General features: G+C 43.0%; 1 pseudogene; it reads right to left on the bottom strand.

Moving 5' to 3' along the window:
* Positions 1-3,478: 3,478 nt before the first annotated feature.
* Positions 3,479-24,335, bottom strand: part of LOC123489601 — a 47,161-nt pseudogene continuing 26,304 nt past the window's right edge.

Raw genomic sequence — 24,335 nt, 5'->3', positions numbered from 1 at the left:
AAGAGGATAGTTGCTATGCATGGTAATTGCATGTCGTGTGTGTGTGTGTGTGTCTGTGTGTGTGTGTTCCAACCACTTTGACTCTGGGCATGTGTGTCTACCGTTTGTGTGTAAGTCTATGTGTGCGGAGACTGCAGACTGTAAGACTTTTAATTTAAAGATGTTCAGTCCAACACAACAGTCCTCTTCAGTTAAATTAGACATCAAATAAAACTCTTTGCTTCAATACTAGAATATTGCATGGTTATCAAACTGAGGAGGAGAGAAACAAACTGAGGAGGAGAGAAACGAACTGAGGAGGTGAGAGAAGAACTGAGGAGGAGAGAGAAGAACTGAGGAGGAGAGAAAATAACTGAGGAGGAGAGAAAATAACTGAGGAGGAGAGAAAAGAAAGGTGAGAGAATAGAGATAAGGGGTGAGGGAGAGTGAGAGATGGAGAGAGAGGAGAGAAGTGAGGGAGGGAATGTGAGGAGAGAAGTGAGGGAGAGAATGAGAGGAGAGAAGTGAGGGAGTTAATGAGAGGAGAGAAGTGAGGGAGTGAATGAGAGGAAATAAGTGAGGGAGAGAATGAGAGGAGAGAAGTGAGGGGATGAATGAGCGGAGAGAAGTGAGGGAGAGAATGAGAGGAGATAAGTGAGGGAGTGAATGAGAGGAGAGAAGTGAGGGAGAGAAGTGAGGGAGTGAATGAGAGGAGAGAAGTGAGGGAGAGAAGTGAGGGAGTGAATGAGAGGAGAGAAGTGTGGGAGAGAAGAGAGGGAGGGAAATAGGGAATTGTTTATGACTGGGCCCATTATTTCTCACACATCATTGAACTCCGGTGTGTGTGTGTGTGTGTGTGTGTGTGTGTGTGTGTGTGTGTGTTTGTTTGTGTGTGTGTGTGTGTGTGTGTGTGTATATGTGTGCGTTGGTGTGTGTGTTTGTTGGACAATTTTGGGCAGCAGTAATCACTGTCATATTTCTACATTAGGGTAGTAAGTAGCCTGAATGTTACAGTAGTCTGCAACTCTGCTCACAACAGGGTTTGACTGAGAGAGAGCAACACAACAGAGAGAGCAACACAACAGAGAGAGCAACAACAGACAGCGCAACACAACAGAGAGAGCAACAGAGAGAGCAACAACAGACAGCGCAACACAACAGAGAGAGCAACAGAGAGAGCAACAACAGACAGCGCAACACAACAGAGAGCAACACACAGAGAGAGCAACACAACAGAGAGAGCAACACAACAGAGAGAGCAACACAACAGAGAGAGCAACACAACAGAGAGAGCAACAACAGAGAGAGCAACACAACAGAGAGAGCAACACAACAGAGAGAGCAACAGAGAGAGCAACAAAAGACAGCGCAACACAACAGAGAGCAACACACAGAGAGAGCAACAACAGAGAGAACAACAACAGAGAGAGCAACAACAGAGAGAGCAACACAACAGAGAGAACAACACAACAGAGAGAGCAACAGAGAGAGCAAAACAACAGAGAGAGCAACAACAGAGAGAACAACAACAGAGAGAGCAACAACAGAGAGAGCAACAAATAGAACAACATAACAGAGAGAGCAACACAACAGAGAGAGCAACACAACAGAGAGAGCTACACAACAGAGAGAGCAACAACATAGAGAGCAACACAACATAGAGAGCTACACAACAGAGAGAGCAACACAACAGAGAGAGCAACACAACAGAGAGAGCAACACAACAGAGAGAGCAACAACAGAGACAGCAACACTCACAAACATTTGGTTGCTAGCGTGATTACTGGAGAACGTCACCACTGTCTAGGCCATGGCAGACGTTTCCTCTCTGCTCACTCAGGAGAGAAAAGGATTGAGAAAAGAAGAGAAGGAGACAGAGCATCAACCTCCCAGACTCTTCATATCCATGAACACAATTACACAAATGACTCTGGCTGGTAGACGCAGGAAAAACCAGGGAGGGACTTTCATCCCATCTCCACACACTCACACACACACACACAGAGAGAGAGAGAAAAATGAGGTTATCTAGTCTAGTCACTATTCCCCCTCTCCTCTGTCCTTCCATTAATCTTTGTCTGGTTGTTCTGTCCTCTCCACTGCCTCTCTCTATCACTCCTCGTCTTCTGGCCAATACTTGAGCCTCCTGCAGGGGTTGTGTCTATGGTAAAGAAATTAGCTGTGTGCTTTAGGACTAGCTTCATTCTATGTTACACAGATCATTAATGGGGTTGGCATCACCTCAAACAGAATACCATTCAAGCTCAGTTTGTGTTGGTGATCATGGTTCTATTGAGGAATATCAAGTGTGATATATGTGAGCTGCAGTGGTAAAATGGTGTTCTGTGATGTAATGTTGAGGTGTGACTTCACTAAGGGCAAAGAGATGAGGCACGCCAGGGAGGCTGTGAATGACTCAGCAAAACTCTCTGTTCTCTCTCTCTAAATTTCTCTCTCTCTCTCTCGCCCTCTCTTTCTGTCCCTCCCTCCCTCCATCCCACTCTCTCCCTCTCTCTCTCTGTCTCTATCTACCCCTCTCTCTCTCTGGCCTTCCCTAACTCCCAACTTCTGCTCAACCCTCTTCACCCTTCCTCACCACTCATACCTGCACACTCAGTTTCCCCCTTCATTACCCCAAACCCCCCACCCACCACTCACCCACTCAACTGCATCTCACACCTTCTTCACTCCCTCATCCCACCCCATCTCTCACTCTGTTCTCCTGTCACGTCTCCTGTCCAGGGTGTTTCTGTCTATTTTCTCCTTGTTTAAACATCTCTTTGAAAGCCATTATTAAATGATTGGGATCGTGTTGGGGGGCTCAGATCACCTTGAAAATTAAATTATGCCTCTCTCTCTCTCTCTCTCTCTCTCTCTCTCTCTCTCTCTCTCTCTCTCTCTCTCTCTCTCTCTCTCTCTCTCTCTCTCTCTCTCTCTCTCTCTCTCTCTCTCTCTCTCTCTCTCTCTCTCTCTCTCTCTCTCTCTCTCTCTCTCTCTCTCTCTCTCTCTCTGTCTGACATACACAGATGCACACACACCCTCGCTGTGTCCGTCTGGTATTCCAACTGAGGAGCATGGAAATGTAGCCCTGTCGGATCGATCTCCCGACGGCGTTATTGGATTTTCTCAGATGTGTTCCAACACTCCCAAAGGTCACTGCTAAAACGAATGCCACTGCCACTACGTCCGCTATGGCACAGACACATCATTCAGTCTGTGTGTGTGTGTGCGTGTGCATGCGTGTGTGTGTGTGTGTTGGGCCCCTGGTTTCGAGGGACCTTATCAATGGAGCGGAGCGTGTCAGTAGGTCTCTATGAAAAGCACACTGGGGTTAGCAGTGCTGGACATGTTCTAATGCTGATGCTGTCATCTACTCACAAAGAACTGTCAACTTGAAGTTCATTAATGACCCCGGGGGGACTGCCTCGCAGTGAAGGGATATGCGACTGTATGTGTGTGTTTGTCAGTGTATGGACAGGTAGATTGCTAGATTACTCACATGGTTGAACTTGCCGTTGTGGTTGCGAGAGTAAGGATAGAATGCACCAAGCTGCATCCAGCGAAGACACATCTCATACTGGGCTGGATTGAAGAACCCACATATATCAGCTCCAGTCTGAGAGAGAGATAGCGGGAGAGGGAGAGAGGGGGAGAGAGAGAGGGGGAGGGAGAGAGAGAGAGAGAGAGAGAGAGGTGGGGGAGGGCAGAAAAAGAGAGACGGCAGAGAGAGCGAGAGAGAGAGACGCCAGAGAGAGAGAGACGCCAGAGAGAGAGAGAGAGAGAGAGAGAGAGAGAGAGAGAGAGAGAGAGAGAGAGAGAGAGAGAGAGAGAGAGAGAGAGAGAGAGAGAGAGAGAGAGAGAGAGAGAGAGAGAGAGAGAGAGAGAGAGAGAGAGAGAGAGAGAGAGAGAGAGAGACTTGAGGTAGGGTAGGAGTTTTCATCCACTGCAGTATCGGTTGTACAAAAATGTGTTTCTGTTACTTCAGTAATGTTTATATAGTGAAAACAACTTAGAAGAAGAAGACAAACAAAACAGTAACAAAATCAATAGCAATTTCTATGTAGGAAGGAGACAGTGGAGAGTCACTTACATAAGAAATTCCAAACAGACTGAACTCCATCATTCCTGTTAAATAGAGAGACAGAACAGTCAATACATAGACACATACACACACACACACACACACACACAAACACACACACACACACACACACACACACACACACACACACACACACACACACACACACACACACACACACACCTATGATTGACTTGTAGAGCTGATCCCAGCTGGAGTTGTTGTCTCCCAACCAGTGTCCAGCCCACTTCCCACTGGAGGGGTAGGTAGACCTGGTCACCACTATCCCCCTCTTGCCTGTCACACTCAGCAAGGCACTGGAGGAAGGGAGAGGGGGAGGAGAGGTAAGATATCTGCCCAGAGTCGAGCTCAGGTCAACCCTATTGTATGTTTACATACTGCTTTACTCATTTCATATGTACATACTGTATTCTACTGTATTTTTAGTCAATGCCACTCCGACATTGTTCGTCCTAATATTTATATATTTCTAAATTCCATTATTTTACATTTAGATTTGTGTGTATTGTTAGATACTACTGCACTGTTGTAGCTAGGAACACAAGCATTTCGCTACACCCACAATAACATCTGCTAAATATGTGTATGTGACCAATACAATTTGATTTGATTTGAACAGGCACTTAGAGCCATTGGTTGGAGCTGCTAATGAATAGTGTAGTTGCTGTACCTTGTTCATTACACAGGAGTATGACTAGATACAGAGTGACTAGATACAGAGTGACTAGATACAGAGTGACTAGATACAGAGTGACTAGATACAGAGCGACTAGATACAGAGTGACTAGATACAGAGTGACTAGATACAGAGTGACTAGATACAGAGTGACTAGATACAGAGTGACTAGATACAGAGCGACTAGATACAGTGACTAGATACAGAGTGACTAGATACAGAGTGACTAGATACAGAGTGACTAGATACAGAGCGACTAGATACAGAGCGACTAGATACAGAATGACTAGATACAGAGTGACTAGCTACAGAGTGACTAGCTACAGAGTGACATGACAAGATACAGATTGACTAGATACAGAGTGACTAGATACAGATTGACTAGATACAGAGTGACATGACTAGATACAGATTGACTACATACAGAGTGACTAGATACAGATTGACTAGATACAGAGTGACATGACTAGATACAGATTGACTACATACAGATTGACTACATACAGAGTGACTAGATACAGAGTGACTAGATATAGAGTGACTAGATACAGAATGATTAGATACAGAGTGACTAGATACAGAGTTACTAGATACAGAGTGACAAGTTACAGAGCAACATGGCCAGATACAAAGTGACTGATGCTGAAAATGTTGCATTGTTCACTAATAATGATGTGTCCATACTCACTCGTATGTTGGTTTGGTGTGGGACCATCCATACAGGTTGTGTACGTCATAGTGTTTAACTGGGGTACCATCACTGAGGTGCTGTTGGCTGTTCATGCACATAGTCTTATGGTTGAGACCGCGGTGTCTGGACTCCAGGGCTGGAGAGACAAACACAACATACTTACTGTCCTGAACCCAGCAGGGAGAAGGGAGGGTTTAGGTGGTTGTGACTAGGGCTGTGGTGGTCATGAAATTTAGTCAGATGGTGATTGTCAAGCAAATAACTGCCGGACGCACGGTAATTGACCGTTAATTAACATGAACACATTTAGCATCTCCTGGCTTCCACGCATAGCCTACATGCCACTGATGAAGACCTTTGGAACATCTACAATACCGGTCAAAAGTTTTAGAACACCTGCTCATTCAAGGGTTTTTCTTTATTTTTACTATTTTCTACATTGTAGAATAATAGTGAAGACATCAAAACTATGAAATAACACATATGGACTCATGTAATAACCAAAAAAGTGTTAAACATACCAAAATATATTTTATATTTGAGATTCTTCAAATAGCCACCCTTTGCCTTGATGGCCCTGTGTAGCTCAGTTGGTAGAGCATGGCGCTTGCAACGCCAGGGTTGTGGGTTCGATTCCCACGGGGGGCCAGTATGAAAAAATTTATGCACTCAATAACTGTAAGTCGCTCTGGATAACAGCGTCTGCTAAATGACTAAAAATGCAAAAATGTAAAAAAAAATGCAATCAATTAGTGGGAAAACACTATGTTTAGTCTATGTAAAGGTTTGAGTGTCTTGATAAAGGTGTGAATGTCTTGATAAAGGTGTGAATGTATTGATAAAGGTGTGAGTGTCTTGATAAAGGTGTGAGTGTCTTGATAAAGGTGTGAATGTCTTGATAAAGGTGTGAGTGTCTTGATAAAGGTGTGAGTGTCTTGATAAAGGTGTGAATGTATTGATAAAGGTGTGTGTCTTGATAAAGGTGTGAATGTCTTGATAAAGGTGTGAGTGTCTTGATAAAGGTGTGAGTGTCTTGATAAAGGTGTGAGTGTCTTGATAAAGGTGTGAATGTCTTGATAAAGGTGTGAGTGTCTTGATAAAGGTGTGAGTGTCTTGATAATGTTGTGTGTCTTGATAAAGGTGTGAGTGTCTTGATAAAGGTGTGAGTGTCTTGACAAAGGTGTGTGTCTTGATAACAGTGTGAGTTTCTTGATAAAGTTGTGAGTGTCTTGATAAAGTTGTGTGTCTTGATAACGGTGTGAGTGTCTTGATAACGGTGTGAGTGTCTTGATTCAGGTGTGAGTGTCTTGATAAAGGTGTGAGTGTCTTGATAAAGGTGTGAGTATCTTGATAAAGGTGTGAGTGTCTTGATAACGGTGTGAGTGTCTATATTCAGGTGTGAGTGTCTGATAAAGGTGTGAGTTTTCTTACGTGGCATGTATGGGGGGCATATCGTAGACAGCGGGACCCAGACACTTCTCTCCAACGGTTCCATGGACAAAGCTGGATGGTTCGTTCATGTCCTAAGCACACAATCACACTCAAGGTAAATGACAGAATGTGTGTGTGTGTGCACGCGTGTGCAGTGGTATGATTTCACTCACGATCCAGAGGCCATCAAACTTCATGGTATTATGGTAGAAATCTGCAATCTCCTGATGCCACCACGTTGCGGTACGATTCATGAAGAAGTCTGGGAATGCCGCATAAGACCGGTAGATCTGGGATTGGCCAGAGAACACATGACCAAAGGAACGTTAAGACATGTCAGTAATTGGACTGTAAAACAGGAAGTGTCCTGTGTCAGGTTCTGTGATTGGATAGTTGATGTGTTAACAGCAAGTGAGACATACCTCTACTTGCGTGTCCCAGTCTACAGACTCATTGACTACAACACCAGGGAAGTCAGGCCACACCTACAGCAGATAGAACATATAACTTTAGTAGAGTCTAATAGAGACAATTAGTGGAGTTTAATAGAGAGAATTATTAGAGTTTAATAGAGACAATTACTAGACTTCAATAGAGACAATTAGTGGAGTTTAATAGAGAGCCCGGTTAACACAACAGCTTATTGAATATGATGACAGTCATCAGACTCATACAGACTCTCTCTCTCTCTCTCTCTCTCTCTCTCTCTCTCTCTCTCTCTCTCTCTCTCTCTCTCTCTCTCTCTCTCTCTCTCTCTCTCTCTCTCTCTCTCTCTCTCTCTCTCTCTCTCTCTCTCTCTCTCTCTCTCTCTCTCTCTCTCTCTCTCTCTCTCTCTTCTTTCTTTAATTCAACTTCAAACTGTTAGTTTAAATATTTATCTTTGTCCATCTGTTTGTCCTCCCCTCCCCATTTCTCTCTATGCCCCCCTCCCTCTCCATCTCTCCTTACCTTCCCCCAGACGATGTCATTGCTGAGATCCTTGGGCCATTTGATGAATACGTCTTCTTTTACACCTCGGTCAAAGGCAGGGTAGGCCACTGTCTCATTGGCAGAGATGGCAGGGTCCTGCACACACACACACACACAAGAAACATTGTCAAGAAAGACGTCTGGCCCTTATTACTGTTTTAAATGTGATTGTTATATGTTTCATATTCCATATTGTACCAGTATGAAGATGAATCTCATGCCCTCTCCTCTCATGCGGTCCACCAGCGCTGGTAGACCCTGGAACTGGCTATCCAGAACAAAGTCCAGCTGGCGCTCCATGTAGTCTATGTCCGCATACTGCACATCCTACAGGGGACAGAGGGCATGGGTTAGTCTATGTCTGCATACTGCAGGTTCTACAGGGGGTAGAGGGCATGGGTTAGGGGCCTGGAAAATTACTGTTGCTGACAAGGAGTGTTTCTGGGTGTTTCTGTTTAAAGATGCTTAAACAGAAACAATGGTGTGTAATATAGGTAGAGAGTGTTGTAAGGTGTAAAGTAAGGGTATTTGAGTTTGATGTACTTAGAGTAACACCAAGCTATTTATGATGACAAATGGTGTTGTAGGGTGTTGAGTAAGGGCACTTGTTTGAAGGGTACAATTTAAGGGTGCTTACGTAGGGTATTCCTGCTGCTCTCATGTCCCTGTAGAGGTCTGCTATCTCAGTGTCGTTGGCATATCCATAGCGACAGAGCTGGAACCCAAGGGACCAATAGGCAGGGAGCACAGGACGTCCAATCAGCTGATGGGAATGAACAAGGAAGTGAAAACAGTTAAGAAAGTTTACATTTGGCTGAGAGATGTCTATAACAAGTTGTTGTTTGTGGGCTTTGTTGTGTACTGTCTGAAGCTGCATATGTGTTGTGTGTGTGTGTGTGTGTGTGTGTGTGTGTGTGTGTGTGTGTGTGTGTGTGTGTGTGTTTAGATTGGCTAGATGAGGGAGCAATGAAGCGTAAAAGTCCCAGCTGCTGTAGTCCATCAGGAGGAGCACATAGCCAGACACACACACACACACACACACACACACACACACACACACACACACACACACACACACACACACACACACACACACACACACACACACACATAAACACACACACACACACACACACACACACACACACACACACACTAAACACACACACACATAAACACACACACACACACACACACACACACACACATAAACACACACACACACACACATACACACACACACATACACACACATACACACACATACACACACACACACACACACACACAACACACACACACACACACACACACACACACACACACACAACACACACACACACACACACACACACACAAACACAAGCACACCCATAAACAAACACACAAACACACACAAACACAGATAGACTTACTGCGGTATATTCTTCCACCACCAGTTCTGGGGTGGGTCCCATCACCATGTAGAAGTCCAGGATGCCCCCCAGGGTACGATAAGTCAGGGCTGGGGTCGGCTGGAAGGTCACATCTAGGGTCAAATGTTAAAGGTCAGTGAATGTAAATATTTATTTACATTCTCATAAGTTCAACAAAGGACCCTCTGCATTCCTATGACATGATACCAGGATGATACCCCCCTGAACTGCAACAAAACAAATGAGACAGACTGGAATTAGAAAGGGATTGTTTGAGACTGGACTTAGAAAGGACATTTGAAACTGGACTTAGAAAGGGGTCATTTGAGCTGGAATTAGAAAGGGGTTGTTTGAGCTGGAGTTAGGAAGGGGTTGTTTGAGCTGAACTTAAATATGTTGGATCTTAATTTGATCACTCTTTTGTTGATGAGAATTTTACTGCACATCAGGAAAAGCAAACTTGTAGTGTATTCAAGGTTTAAAAAGTTTGTCATTTCAACTTTAACATTTCATACCTGATTTGCCCTAAAGTAAAAAGTATCAACCCCTACACTCTTAGAAAAAAGGGTTCCAAAATGGTTCTTCGGCTGTCCCAATAGGACAACCCTTTTTGGCTCCTGGTAGAACAATTTTTGGTTCCAGGTAGAACCCTTTTGCGTTCCATGTAGAACCCCTTTCCACAGAGGGTTCTACATGGAAAATAGCCAAATAGGGTTCTTCAAAGGGTTCTCCTATGGGTACAGCCGAAGAACCCTTTTATTTCTAAGAGTGAATTATAATCCACATAATAATTCACATTTCCTGTTGCTGAAGGATTATTTTCCTGCAGTAGCAAACTGGCTCAAATTAAGATACTACATCTGTAGAAAGGGGGTCGTTTTAACTGGAGCTTGAAAAAAAGGTGCTATCTAGAACCTAAAAGGGTTCTTCAGCAGTCCCCATAGGAGAACCCTTTGAATAACCATTTTTGGTTCCAGGTACAACCCTTTTGGTTCCAGGTAGAACCCTCTGTGGAAAGGGTTCTACGTGGAACCCATCTACCTGGAACCAAACATGGTTGAACCTAGAACCAAAAATGGTTCTCCTATGGAAGTGGTCACCAATCTTTTCTGATTCAAGATCACTTTCTGAGTCAAAATTCATGCCTTAAAAAACATAAGCCTATGCAACGCTAACCTGTTAAAAACAGGACCATAGTACAAGTACAATATCACCGAATATTGGCTTTGCTTGAATTGCCCAGCGAATGCATTGTTGTTTGGACCATTTAACAAAATTATACTAAAACATTTGAGGTGATCACACTGGTAATAGATCAGTTGTTGTATTACTTGCGAGACACAGCTGAGTGAGCATATTTTTAAATAATTAGCTTTTTATTTTTTATTTTACTGGGCTGATTTTGCCTGCATTTAATGGTCAGTCTCAGCAGATGGAGAGAGCGGCAGACTGAGGGTCCGCCTCTCAACGTCCCTCCTCTCTACCTTTCCTCCACTGACACTGACCAAAAAGGGACACTGTCTTCCAGCTGATAGCGAAACTCGAGTCGCACCGCATTATTTCAGCCTTATGCACAAATTCATGCTGTTACTCCTACGAACAGAGAAAGTGAAATATTGCTCGATATTAAAAGAGATTCAAGCCGCTAGTAATAACAACAACACAAGCCTCTAGATACACTTTCCTACTCGTTCATTACAGCTGCAGTACTGGTTGTAGCGCTGAGTGGAAATAGGAAGAAGGTGCCTTTTTATTCTAAGAGTGTAGTGCTTTGTCTTAACTGAACAAACAACCCTTCTTTGTGTGTGTGTAAGAGAGAGAGAGAAAGTGATCAAGAAGAATTAAGCGAAAGAGAGAGACAGAGAAGTGCTATCTCTTCACTGTAGGAGCATCCTTCTCTCTGTTGTGAGCCTGTATAACTTTGATGTCCTGTCTCTCAGCCAACAAGGTTCAAAGTTTCACTCCCAATTACATTTATACATGCTCATTTATTCAACACATTTTGCATGTGTGTGGGGGACAGAGAGTGAGAGAGAGAGAGAGAGAGAGAGAGAGAGAGAGAGAGAGAGAGAGAGAGAGAGAGAGAGAGAGAGAGAGAGAGAGAGAGAGAAACTATTTCACTGATTTGGCAATGTAAACATATGTTTCCCATGCCAATGAAGCTCTTAAATTGAATTGAGAGAGAGAGAGAGACGGGTAAAGGAGTGTGTGTGTGTGTGAGAGGGAGGCAGAGACTGCTAATGCTCCAAAAGTTCTGCAGTCACATTCCAATGCCAATACAGAGAGAACAAAGAGAGAGAGAGAGAGAGATGGGGAGGTGGGTGCTCTGTGACACTAGATGACTCTCTCTCTCTCTCTCTCGCTCTCGCTCTCTCTCTCTCTCTCTCTCTCTCTCTCCTCCCCCTCTCTCTCTCTCCTCTCTCTCTCTCTCTCTCTCTCTCTCTCGCTCTCTCAATTCAATTCAATTTAAGGGCGTTATTGTCATGGGAAACGTATGTTAACTTTGCCAAAGCAAATGAAATAGATGATAAACTAAAGTGAAATAAGCAATTAACAGTAAACGTTACACTCACATAAGTTCCAAAAGAATAAAGACATTTCAAATGTCATATTATGTATATATACAGTGTTGTAACAATGTGCAAATAGTTAAAGTTCGAATGGGAAAATAAATAAAAATAAATATGGGTTGTATTTACAATGGTTTTTGTTCTTCACTGGTTGCCCTTTTCTTGTGGCAACAGGTCACAAATCTTGCTGTTGTGATGGCACACTGTGGTTTTTCACCCAGTAGATAAGGGAGTTTATCAAATCTCTGTAATCTGAGGTAAATATGTGTCTCTAATATGGTCATACATTTGGCAGGAGGTTAGGAAGTGCAGCTCAGTTTCCACCTCATTTTGTGGGCAGTGTGCAGATAACCTGTCTTCTCTTGAGAGCCAGGTCTGCCTACGGCGGCCTTTCTCAATAGCAAGGCTATGCTCACTGAGTCTGTACATAGTCGAAGCTTTCCTTAAGTTTGGGTCAGTCATAGTGGTCAGGTATTCTGCCACTGTGTACTCTATGTTTAGGGCCAAATAGCATTCTAGTTTGCTCTGTTTTTTTGTTAATTCTTTCCAATGTGTCAAGTAATTCTATTTTTGTTTTCTCATGATTTGGTTGGGGCTAATTGTGTTGTTGTCCTGGGGCTCTGTGGGGTCTATTTGTGTTTGTGAACAGAGTCCCAGGACCAGCTTACTTAGGGGACTCTTCTCCAAGTTCATCTCTCTGAAGGAGATGGCTTTGTTATGGAAGGTTTGGGAATCGCTTCCTTTTCAGTGGTTATAGAATTTAATGGCTCTTTTCTGGATTTTGATAATTACCGGGTATCGCCCTAATTCTGCTCTGCCTGCATTATTTGGTGTTTTTCGTTGAACAAAGAGGATATTTTTGCAGAAATCTGCATGCAGAGTCTCAAATTGGTGTTTGTCCCATTTTGTGAATTATTGGTTGTTGTGTGAACCCCAGACCTCACAACCATAAAGGGCAATGGGTTCTATAAATGATTCAAGTATTTTTAGCCAGATCCTAATTGGTATGTCGAATTTTATGTTCCTTTTGATGGTATACCAGACCCTTCTTGCTTTGTCTCTCAGATCGTTCACAGCTTTGTGGAAGTTACCTGTGGCACTGATGTTTAGGCCGAGGTATGTATAGTTTTTTGTGTGCTCTAGGGCAACGGTGTCTAGATGGAATTTGTATTTGTGGTCCTGGCAACTGGACCTTTTTTGGAACACTATTATTTTTGTCTTACTGAGATTTACTGTCAGGGCCCAGGTCTGACAGAATCTGTGCAGAAGATCTAGGTGCTGCTGTAGGCCCTCCTTGGTTGGTGACAGAAGCACCAGATCATCAGCAAACAGTAAAAGTTTGACTTCAGATTCTAGTAAGGTGAGGCCGGGTGCTGCAGACTGTTCTTGTGCTCTCGCCAACTCGTTGAAATATATGTTGAAGAGTGTAGGGCTTAAACTGCATCCCTGTCTCACCCCACGGCCCTGTGGAAGGAAATGTGTGTGTTTTTTGCCAATTTTAACCGCACACTTGTGGTTTGTGTACATGGATTTTATGATGTCGTATGTTTTTCCCCCAACCCCACTTTCCATCAATTTGATTAGCAGACCCTTATGCCAAATTGAGTCAAAAGCTTTTTTGAAATCAACAAAGCATGAGAAGACTTTGCCTTTGTTTTGTTTTGTTTGTTTGTCAATGATATTATGTGTTTACACAGGATTTGGGAATGGGTTCAATCCTTTTTATCATGTCACTCTGGGAGCCAGGAAGTCTAAAGGAACCACTGTTTTCTATCTTAGAATGAGTTCTAGAGGGACTGTCCCGTCTGGGGTGCCGGCTGGTACCATCTCTGTTGGGAGGGTCTTCCAGTGACAGTTGCCAGATGTTGGTTAAAACGTGTTTATCTTGGAGTATATAAACTGAGAGATCTCTTTGTCTCTCATTCTAAAAGCAAGAGGCAACTCACTTGCAGCTTGTTATGTTGAATCCGGGTCCGTATAATTAAATACATTGTATCAAATCTCCATCTAAGAGTATATTTGTATTCTTGCATCCTGACTTCCTTAATACCAGATAAACTCATCATATCAGTCAATTAGGGTGTGCAGGGTGAATACGTGGTCTGTCGTACGGTAATTTGGTAAAAAGCCAATTTGACATTTTTTTAAATTTTTTTTTATTTCACCTTTATTTAACCAGGTAAGCCAGTTGAGAACAGGTTCTCATTTACAACTGCGACCTGGCCAAGATAAAGCAAAGTAGTGCAATAAAAACAACACAGAGTTACATATGGGGTAAAAAAAACATAAAGTCAGAAATACAACAGAAAATATATATACAGTGTGTGCAAATGTAGCAAGTTATGGAGGTAAGGCAATAAATAGGCTATAGTGCAGAATAATTACAATAGTATTAACACTGGAGTGCTAGATGTGCAAGAGATTATGTGCAAATAGAGATACTGGGGTGCAAAAGAGCAAAATAAATAACAATATAGGGATGAGGTAGTTGGGTGGGCTAATTTCAGATGGGCTGTGTACAGGTGCAGTGATCGGTAAGGTGCTCTGACAACTGATGCTTAAAGTTATTGAGGGAGATAAGAGTCTCCAGCTTCAGAGATTTTTGCAATTCGTTCCAGTCATTGGCAGCAGAGAACTGGAAGGAATTGCGGCCAAAGGAGGTGTTGGCTTTGGGAATGACCAGTGAGATATACCTGCTGGAGCGCAGACTACGGGTGGGTGCTGCTATGGTGTAGCTCAGCTGGTAGAGCACGGCGCTTGTAACGCCAAGGTAGTGGGTTCGATCCCGGGACCACCCATACACAAAAAAATGTATGCACGCATGACTGTAAGTCGCTTTGGATAAAAGCGTCTGCTAAATGGCATATTATTTATTTATTTATAAGGCGGGGATTTGCCTAGCAGTGATTTATAGATGGCCTGGAGCCAGTGGGTTTGACGACGAACATGTAGTGAGGACCAGCCAACAAGAGCGTACAGGTCACAGTGGTGGGTAGTGTATGGGGCTTTGGAGACAAAACGGATGGCACTGTGATAGACTACATCCAATTTGCTGAGTAGAGTGTTGGAGGCTATTTTGTAAATGACATCGCCGAAGTCAAGGATCGGTAGGATAGTCAGTTTTACGAGGGCATGTTTGGCAGCATGAGTGAAGGAGGCTTTGTTGCGAAATAGGAAGCCGATTCTAGATTTAACTTTGGATTGGAGATTCTTTATGTGAGTCTGGAAGTTGAGTTTACAGTCTAACCAGACACCTAGATATTTGTAGTTGTCCACATACTCTAGGTCAGACCCGTCGAGAGTGGTGATTCTAGTCGGGTGGGCGGGTGCTAGCAGCGTTCGATTGAAAAGCATGCATTTAGTTTTACTAGTGTTTAAGAGCAGTTGAAGGCTACTGAAGGATTGTTGTATGGCATTGAAGCTCGTTTGGAGGTTTGTTAACACAGTGTCCAATGAAGGGCCAGATGTATACAAAATGGTGTCGTCTGCGTAGAGGTGGATCTGAGAGTCACCAGCAGCAAGAGCGACATCATTGATATACACGGAGAAAAGTGTCGGCCCAAGAATTGAACCCTGTGGCACCCCCATAGAGACTGCCATAGGTCCAGACAACAGGCCCTCCGATTTGACACACTGAACTCTATCTGAGAAGTAGTTGGTGAACCAGGCGAGGCAGTCATTTGAGAAACCAAGGCTATTTAGTCTGCCAATAAGAATGCGGTGGTTGACAGAGTCGAAAGCCTTGGCCAGGTCGATGAAGACGGCTGCACAGTACTGTCTATTATCAATCGCGGTTATAATATCGTTTAGGACCTTGAGCGTGGCTGAAGTGCACCCGTGACCAGCTCTGAAACCGGATTGCATAGCGGAGAAGGTACGGTGGTATTCGAAATGGTCGATGATCTGTTTGTTAACTTGGCTTTCGAATACTTTGAAAGGCAGGGCAGGATGGATATAGGTCTGTAGCAGTTTGGATCTAGAGTGTCACCCCCTTTGAAGAGGGGGGATGACCGCGGCAGCTTTCCAATCTCTGGGGATCTCAGACGTTATGAAAGAGAGGTTGAACAGACTAGTAATAGGGGTTGCGACAATTTCGGCTAGTTTTAGAAAGAAAGGGTCCAGATTGTCTAGCCCAGCTGATTTGTAGGGGTCCAGATTTTGCAGCGCTTTCAAAACATCAGCTGTCTGAATTTGTGTGAAGGAGAAGCGGGGGGCATGGGCAAGTTGCAGCAGAGGGTGCAGAGTTGGTGGCCGGGTTAGTGGTAGCCAGATGGAAAGCATGGCCAGCTGTAGCAAAATGCTTGTTGAAATTCTCGATTATTGTAGATTTATCGGTGGTGATAGTGTTTCCTAGCCTCAGTGCAGTGGGCAGCTGGGAGGAAGTGCTCTTATTCTCCATGGACTTTACAGTGTCCCAAAACTTTTTGGAGTTAGTGCTACAGGATGCAAATTTCTGTTTGAAAAAGTTAGCCTTTGCTTTCCTGACTGCTTGTGTATATTGGTTCCTAACTTCCCTGAAAAGTTGCATATCGCGGGGCTATTTGATGCTAATGCTGTACGCCACAGGATGTTTTTGTGCTGGTCAAGGGCAGTCAAGTCTGAGGAGAACCAGGGGCTATATCGGTTCTTAGTTCTGTATTTTTTGAATGGGGCATGTTTATTTAAGATTGAGAGGAAATTACTTTTAAGGAACAACCAGGCATCCTCTACTGACGGAATGAGATCTACAGTGGGGAAAAAAAGTATTTAGTCAGCCACCAATTGTGCAAGTTCTCCCACTTAAAAAGATGAGAGAGGCCTGTAATTTTCATCATAGGTACACGTCAACTATGACAGACAAAATGAGAAAAAATAATCCAGATAATCACATTGTAGGATTTTAATGAATTTATTGGCATATGATGGTGGAAAATAAGTATTTGGTCAATAACAAAAGTTTCTCAATACTTTGTTATATACCCTTTGTTGGCAATGACACAGGTCAAACGTTTTCTGTAAGTCTTCACAAGGTTTTCACACACTGTTGCTGGTATTTTGGCCCATTCCTCCATGCAGATCTCCTCTAGAGCAGTGATGTTTTGGGGCTGTCGCTGGGCAACACAGACTTTCAACTCCCCTCCAAAGATTTTCTATGGGGTTGAGATCTGGAGACTGGCTAGGCCACTCCAGGACCTTGAAATGCTTCTTACGAAGCCACTCCTTCGTTGCCCGGGCGGTGTGTTTGGGATCATTGTCATGCTGAAAGACCCAGCCACGTTTCATCTTCAATGCCCTTGCTGATGGAAGGAGGGTTTCACTCAAAATCTCACGATACATGGCCCCATTCATTCTTTCCTTTACACGGATCAGTCGTCCTGGTCCCTTTGCAGAAAAACAGCCCCAAAACATGTTGTTTCCAACACCATGCTTCACAGTAGGTATGGTGTTCTTTGGATGCAACTCAGCATTCTTTGTCCTCAAACATGACGAGTTGAGTTTTTACCAAAAAGTTATATTTTGGTTTCATCTGACCATATGACATTCTCCCAATCCTCTTCTGGATCATCCAAATGCACTTCAGACGGGCCTGGACATGTACTGGCTTAAGCAGGGGGACACGTCTCGCACTGCAGGATTTGAGTCCCTGGCGGCGTAGTGTGTTACTGATGGTTGGCTTTGTTACTTTGGTCCCAGCTCTCTGCAGGTCATTCACTAGGTCCCCCCGTGTGGTTCTGGGATTTTTGCTCACCGTTCTTGTGATCATTTTGACCCCCACGGGGTGAGATCTTGCGTGGAGCCCCAGATCGAGGGAGATTATCAGTGGTCTTGTATGTCTTCCATTTCCTAATAATTGCTCCCACAGTTGATTTCTTCAAACCAAGCTGCTTACCTATTGCAGATTCAGTCTTCCCAGCCTGGTGCAGGTCTACAATTTTGTTTTTGGTGTCCTTTGACAGCTCTTTTGTCTTGGCCATTGTGAAGTTTGGAGTGTGACAGTTTGAGGTTGTGGACAGGTGTCTTTTATACTGATAACAAGTTCAAACAGGTGCCATTAATACAGGTAACGAGTGGAGGACAGAGGAGCCTCTTAAAGAAGAAGTTACAGGTCTGTGAGAGCCAGAAGTCTTGCTTGTTTGTAGGTGACCAAATACTTATTTTCCACCATAATTTGCAAATAAATTCATTAAAAATCCTACAATGGGATTTTCTGGATTTTTTTTTCTCAATTTGTCTGTCATAGTTGACGTGTACCTATGATGAAAATTACAGGCCTCTCTCATCTTTTAAGTGGGAGAACTTGCACAATTGGTGGCTGACTAAATACTTTTTTCCCCCACTGTATATCCATCCAGGATACCTGGGCCAGGTCAATTAGGAAGGCCTCCTCGCTAAAGTGTTTTAGGGAGCGTTTGACAGTGATGAGGGGTGGTCGTTTGACCGCGGACCCGTTACGGACGCAGGCAATAAGGCAGTGATCGCTGAGATCCTGGTTGAAGACAGCTGAGGTGTATTTAGAGGGTATGTTAGTCAGGATGATATCTATGAGGGTACCCATGTTTACGGATTTAGGGTTGTACCTGGTAGGTTCGTTGATAATTTGCGTGAGGTTGAGGGCATCTAGCTTGGATTGTAGGATGGCTGGGGTATTAAGCATATTTGATCAGTACATTGTTTTCACTGAGAAAATGAACTAGTCTGCTGTTAATGATAATGCAGAGGATTTTCCCAAGGTTGCATTTAACGCATATCCCACAGTAGTTATTGGGGTCAAATTTGTCTCCACTTTTGTGGATTGGGGTGATCAGTCCTTGGTTCCAAATATTGGGGAAGATTCCAGAGCTAAGGATGATGTTAAAGAGTTTAAGTTTAGCCAGTTGGAATTTGTGGTCTGTCTATTTTATCATTTCATTGAGGATACCATCAACACCACAGGCCTTTTTGGGTTGGAGGGTTTGTATTGTGTCCTGTAGTTCATTCAACATAATTGGAGAATCCAGTGGATTCTGGTAGTCTTTAATAGTTGATTCTAAGATTTGCATTTGATCATATATATTTTATTTTGCTGTTTGTTCTTTGTTAAAGGGCCAAACAGATTGGAGAAGAGGTTTACCCATAAATCTCAGTTTTGAATAGATAGCTCTTCATGTTGTTGTTTGTTTAGTGTTTTCCAATTTTCCCAGAAGTGGTTAGAGTCTATGGATTCTTCAATTACATTGAGCTGATTTCTGACATGCTGTTTCTTCTTTTTCCGTAGTGTATTTCTGTATTGTTTTAATGATTCACCATAGTGAAGGCATAGGCTCAGGTTTCTGGGTCTCTATGTTTTTGATTGGATAGGTTTCTCAATTTCTTTCGTAGGTTTTTGCATTCTTCATCAAACCATTTGTCATTGTTGTTAATTTTCTTCGATTTTCTGTTAGAGATTTTAAATTTGATAGGGAAGCTGAGAGGACAACACAGTTGCACCGGCGCAGGCAGCTCCCGAAGACTGTGGGCTCTCGTTCTCCGTGGCAAATGTGAGTAAGACATTTAACCGTCTTAACCCTTGCAAGAATGCCGGCCAAGACGGCATCCCTAGCCACGTCCACAGAGCATGTGCAGCCCAACTGGATGGTCTGTTTACGGACATATTCAATCTCTCCCTATTCCAGTCTGCTGTTCCCACTTGCTTCAAGATGTCCACCATTGTTCCTGTACCCAAGATAGTTAAGGTAACTGAACTAAATTACCATCACTCCGTAGCACTCATTTCTGTTATCGTGAAGTGCTTTGAGAGGTTAGTTAAGGATCACATCAACTCCACCTTACCCGACACCCTAGACCTACTGTAATTTGCATGCCACCACAGGAAGGCCAAAATGATCATCAAGGACCTCAGCCACTTGAGACACGGACTCTTCACCCCACTATCGTCCAGAAGGCGAGGTCAGTACAGGTGCATCAAAGCTGGGACCGAGAGACTGAAATACATCTTCTATCTCAAGGCCATCAGACTGTTAAATAGCCATCACTACCCGGCCTCCACTCAGTACTCTGCACTGAACTTAGTCACTGTAACTAGCCGGCTACCACCCGATTACTCAACCATGCAGCTTAGAGGCTGCTGCCCTATGTACATAGACATGGAATTACTGGTCACTTTAATAACGGAACACTGGTCACTTTAATAATGTTTACATACTGTTTTACTAATTTCATATGTACAGTTGTATACTGTATTCTAGTCAAGTCCATCCTATTCAACTACTGCTGTATATATACTATTCTATACACGTATTCTTCAGATATACTAAATATTCTATCCACATACTATCCATATTGTCTATTCATCCCATCACATATACAGTACCAGTCAAAAAGTTTGGACACACCTACTCATTCAAGGGTTTTTCTTTATTTTTTACTATTTTCTACATTGTTGAATAATAGTGAAGACATCAAAACTATGAAATAACACACATGGAATCATGTAGTAACCAAAAAAAGTGTTATATATTTGAGATTCTTCAATGAAGCCACCCTTTGCCTTGATGACAGCTTTGCACACTCTTGGCATTCTCTCAACCAGCTTCATGAGTTAGTCACCTGGAATGCATTTCAATTAACAAGTGTGCCTTGTTAAAAGTTAATTTGTGGAATGTCTTTCTTTCTTAATGCGTTTGAGCCAATCAGTTGTGTTGTGACAAGGTAGGAGTGGTATACAGAAGAAATACCTATTTGGTAAAAGACCAAGTCCATATTATGGCAAGATCTGCCCAGATAAGCAAAGAGAAATGATAGTCCATCATTACTTTAAGCCATGAAGGTCAGTCAATCCGGAAAACTTTGAACGTTTCTTCAAGTGCAGTCGCAAAAACCATCAAGCCCTATGATGAAACTGGCTCTCGCGAGGACCGCCACAGGAAAGGAAGACCCAGAGTTACCTCTGCTGCAGACGATAAGTTCATTAGAGTTACCAGCCTCAGAAATTGCAGCCCAAATAAATGCTTCACAGAGAGCAAGTACCAGACACATCTCAACATCAACTGTTCAGAGTAGACTGCGTGAATCATGCCTTCATGGTCGAATTGCTGCAAAGAAACCACTACTAAAATGACACCAATAAGAAAAAGAGACTTGCTTGGGCCAAGAAACACGAGCAATGGAAATTAGGTGGAAATCTATCCTTTGGTCTGATGAGTGCACATTTCTGGTTTTTGGTTCCAACTGCTGTATCTTTGTGAGACGTGGAGTAGGTGAACGGATGATCTCCGCATGTGTGGTTCCCACCATGAAGCATGGAGGAGGAGGTGTGATGGTGTGGGGGTGCTTTGCTGGTGACACTGTCTGTGATTTATTTAGAATTCAAGGCACACTTAACGAGCATGGCTACCACAGCATTCTGCAGCGATACACCATCCCGTCTGGTTTGCGATTAGTGGTACTATCATTTGTTTTTCAACAGGACAATGACCCAAAACACACCTCCAGGCTGTGTAAGGGCTATTTGACCAAGGAGAGTGATGGAGTTGAAGGATGGGACTAATAACAACTAACAATAAATAATAACAAGATAACAAATAATGTAAGCATACTGTGTCCATAGGTAAGGAGAGCTTTTGAGAAAGAGCTCAGTTAGGAAGATATGGCATATAGAAGCAAACCGGATGGACATCATGAAAATGATCGGAGAGGTTGAGAATAGAAGAAGTTCAGGAGAAAAAACAAACAAAATCTAATTATTGTAAAATTGACTGTGTCCATAAAATGTATATAGAAAGTATAAGCTGGACATAGAGGCCTAAGCATTGTTGTTCACTAGTTTACTCCAAGTAGGGAAAGGGTGGTGGGGTTGGAAAGTAATAAAGGGGAATATATATTTTTTTAAGGATATGTATGTGTATGTATGTGTGTGTGTATATATATATATATATATATATATATATATATATATAAACATGTGGGATTGGAAGTGATGCAGACAATTACATTGATGGAAGTTACAATCTATCTACTATATTAAGCTGATCTACCCCCTAAAAATTTTTTTAGAATAATAAAAAAATTATGGAGTGATGCATCAGATGACCTGGCCTCAACAATCACCCGACCTCAAAAAAATTGAGATGGTTTGGAATTAGTTGGACCGCAGAGTGAAGGAAAAGCAGCCAACAAGTGCTCAGCATATGTGGGAACTCATTCAATACTTGGAAAAGCATTCTTCATGAAGCTGGTTGAGAGAATGCGAAGAGTGTGCAAAGCTGTCATCAAGGCAAAGGGTGGCAACTTTGAAGAATCTCAAATATAAAATGTATTTTGATTTGTTTAACACTTTTTGGTTACTACATGATTCCATATGTGTTATTTCATAGTATTGATGTCTTCACTGTTACTCTACAATGTAGAAAATAGTAAAAAATAAACACTTGAATGGATAGGTGTGTCCAAACTTTTGACTGGTACTGTACATATTTACTGTGCATTCGGAAAGTATTCAGACCCATTCCCTTTTTCCACATTTTGTTACAGCCTTATTCTAAAATTGATTAAATTATTATTTTACTCATCAATCGACACTTAATACCTCATAATGACAAAGCGAAAACTTTCTATAAATTTTTGCAAATGTAAAACAAATTACAAAAATACCTTTTTACATAAGCATTCCGACCCTTTGCTATGAGACTCGAAATTGAGCTCAGGTGCATCCTGTATTCATTGATCATCCTTGAGATGTTTCTACAACTTGATTGGAGTCCACCTGTGGTAAATTCAATTGATTGGACATGATTTGGAAAGGCACACACCTGTCTATATAAGGTCCCACAGTTGACAGTGCATGTCAGAGCAAAAACCAAGCCATGAGGTCGAAGGAATTGTCCGTAGAGTTCCGAGATAGGATTGTGTCGAGGCACATATCTAGGGAAGGGTACCAAAACATTTCTGCAGGATTGAAGGTCCCCAAAAACACAGTGGCCTCCATCATTCTTAAATGGCAGAAGTTTGGACCACCAAGACTCTTCCTAGAGCTGGCCGCCCGGCCAAACTGAACAATCAGGGGAGAAGCGCCTGGTCAGGGGAGGTGACCAAGATCCCAATGGTCACTCTGACAGAGCTCCAGAGTTCCTCTGTGGAGATGGGAGAACCTTCAAGAAGGACAATCATCTCTGCAGCACTCCACCAATCAGGCCTTTATGGTAGAGTAGCCAGACGGAAGCCAATCCTCAGTGAAATGCACATGACAGCCGCCAAAGAACTCTCAGACTATGAGAAACAACATTCTCTGGTCTGATGAAACCAGGATTGAACTCTTTGCCTTGAATGCCAAACTTCACGTCTGGAGGAAACCTGGCACCATCCCTACATTGAAGAATGGTGGTGGCAGCATCATGCTGTGGGGATGTCTCTCAGCGGCAGGGACTGGGACACTAGTCAGGATTGAGGGAAAGATGATCGGAGCAAAGTACAGAGAGTTCCTTGATGTAAAACCTGCTCCAGTGCGCTCAGGACCTCAGACTGGGGCGAAGGTTCACCTTCCAACAGGACAACGACCTTATGCACACAGCCAAGACAACGCAGGAGTGGCTTTGGGACAAGTCTCTGAAAGTCTTTGAGTGGCCCAGCCAGAGCCCGGACTTGAACCCAATCGAACATCTCTGGAGAGACCTGAAAATAGCTGTGGAGCGACGCTCCCCGCTCAACCTGACAGAGCTTGAGAGGATCTGCAGAGAAGAATGGGAGAAACTCCCCAAATACAGGTGGGCCAAGCTTGTAGCGTCATACCCAAGAAGACTCAAGGCTGTAATTGCTGCCAAAGGTGCTTCAACAAAGTACTGAGTAAAGGGTCTGAATACTTATGTAAATGTGATATTTCAGTTATTTTTCGCAACACATTTCGCAACACCCCTGCTAAATATGTTTATGTGACCAATGACATCTGCTAAATATGTTCATGCGACCAATAACATCTGCTAAATATGTTCATACGACCAATAACACCTGCTAAATATGTGCATGCGACCAATACATTTTGTTTTGATTTGAGTACCATTATATTTAACATTTACATTTCAGTCATTTAGCAGACACTCTTATCCAGAACGACTCAAATACGTTGTCCTATATCCTATCAGAACACCTGCAGCTGAAATGACACCAGTGTTGTTTCATGCCCTGGATATAGAAAGTTTTTTAGCAAGGAATGTTGTAGTTTATTCTACCTCCAGTCTGGTCCAGAAGGAGAAAAGCATGTGACTTATGTCAGTGTGTGCTTTGAAGAAATGTGTAGAATTACATAAGTTATATACTGTACTTTCTGTCAGAAGGACATTTGCTAAAATGTAGCAAATTTGTCCTCACACGTTCACATCAATATACATAGATTAATGAATATGTGACTAAATGCAAACAGCCGGACACATGAAGTGAGTGTGTGTGTGTGTGTGTGTGTGTGTATGTGTGTGTTTGTGGACGTGTTTAACTATACTTGTGGGGACCAGAAGTCCCCACAAGAATAGTAAACCAAGAAAATTTGGACCAACTG

This window comes from Coregonus clupeaformis, unplaced genomic scaffold (genome assembly GCF_020615455.1).
Source record: "Coregonus clupeaformis isolate EN_2021a unplaced genomic scaffold, ASM2061545v1 scaf3049, whole genome shotgun sequence".
In the NCBI taxonomy this organism is placed as follows: Eukaryota; Metazoa; Chordata; class Actinopteri; order Salmoniformes; family Salmonidae; genus Coregonus; species Coregonus clupeaformis.
This window is presented reverse-complemented; position numbering and strand designations above follow the sequence as displayed.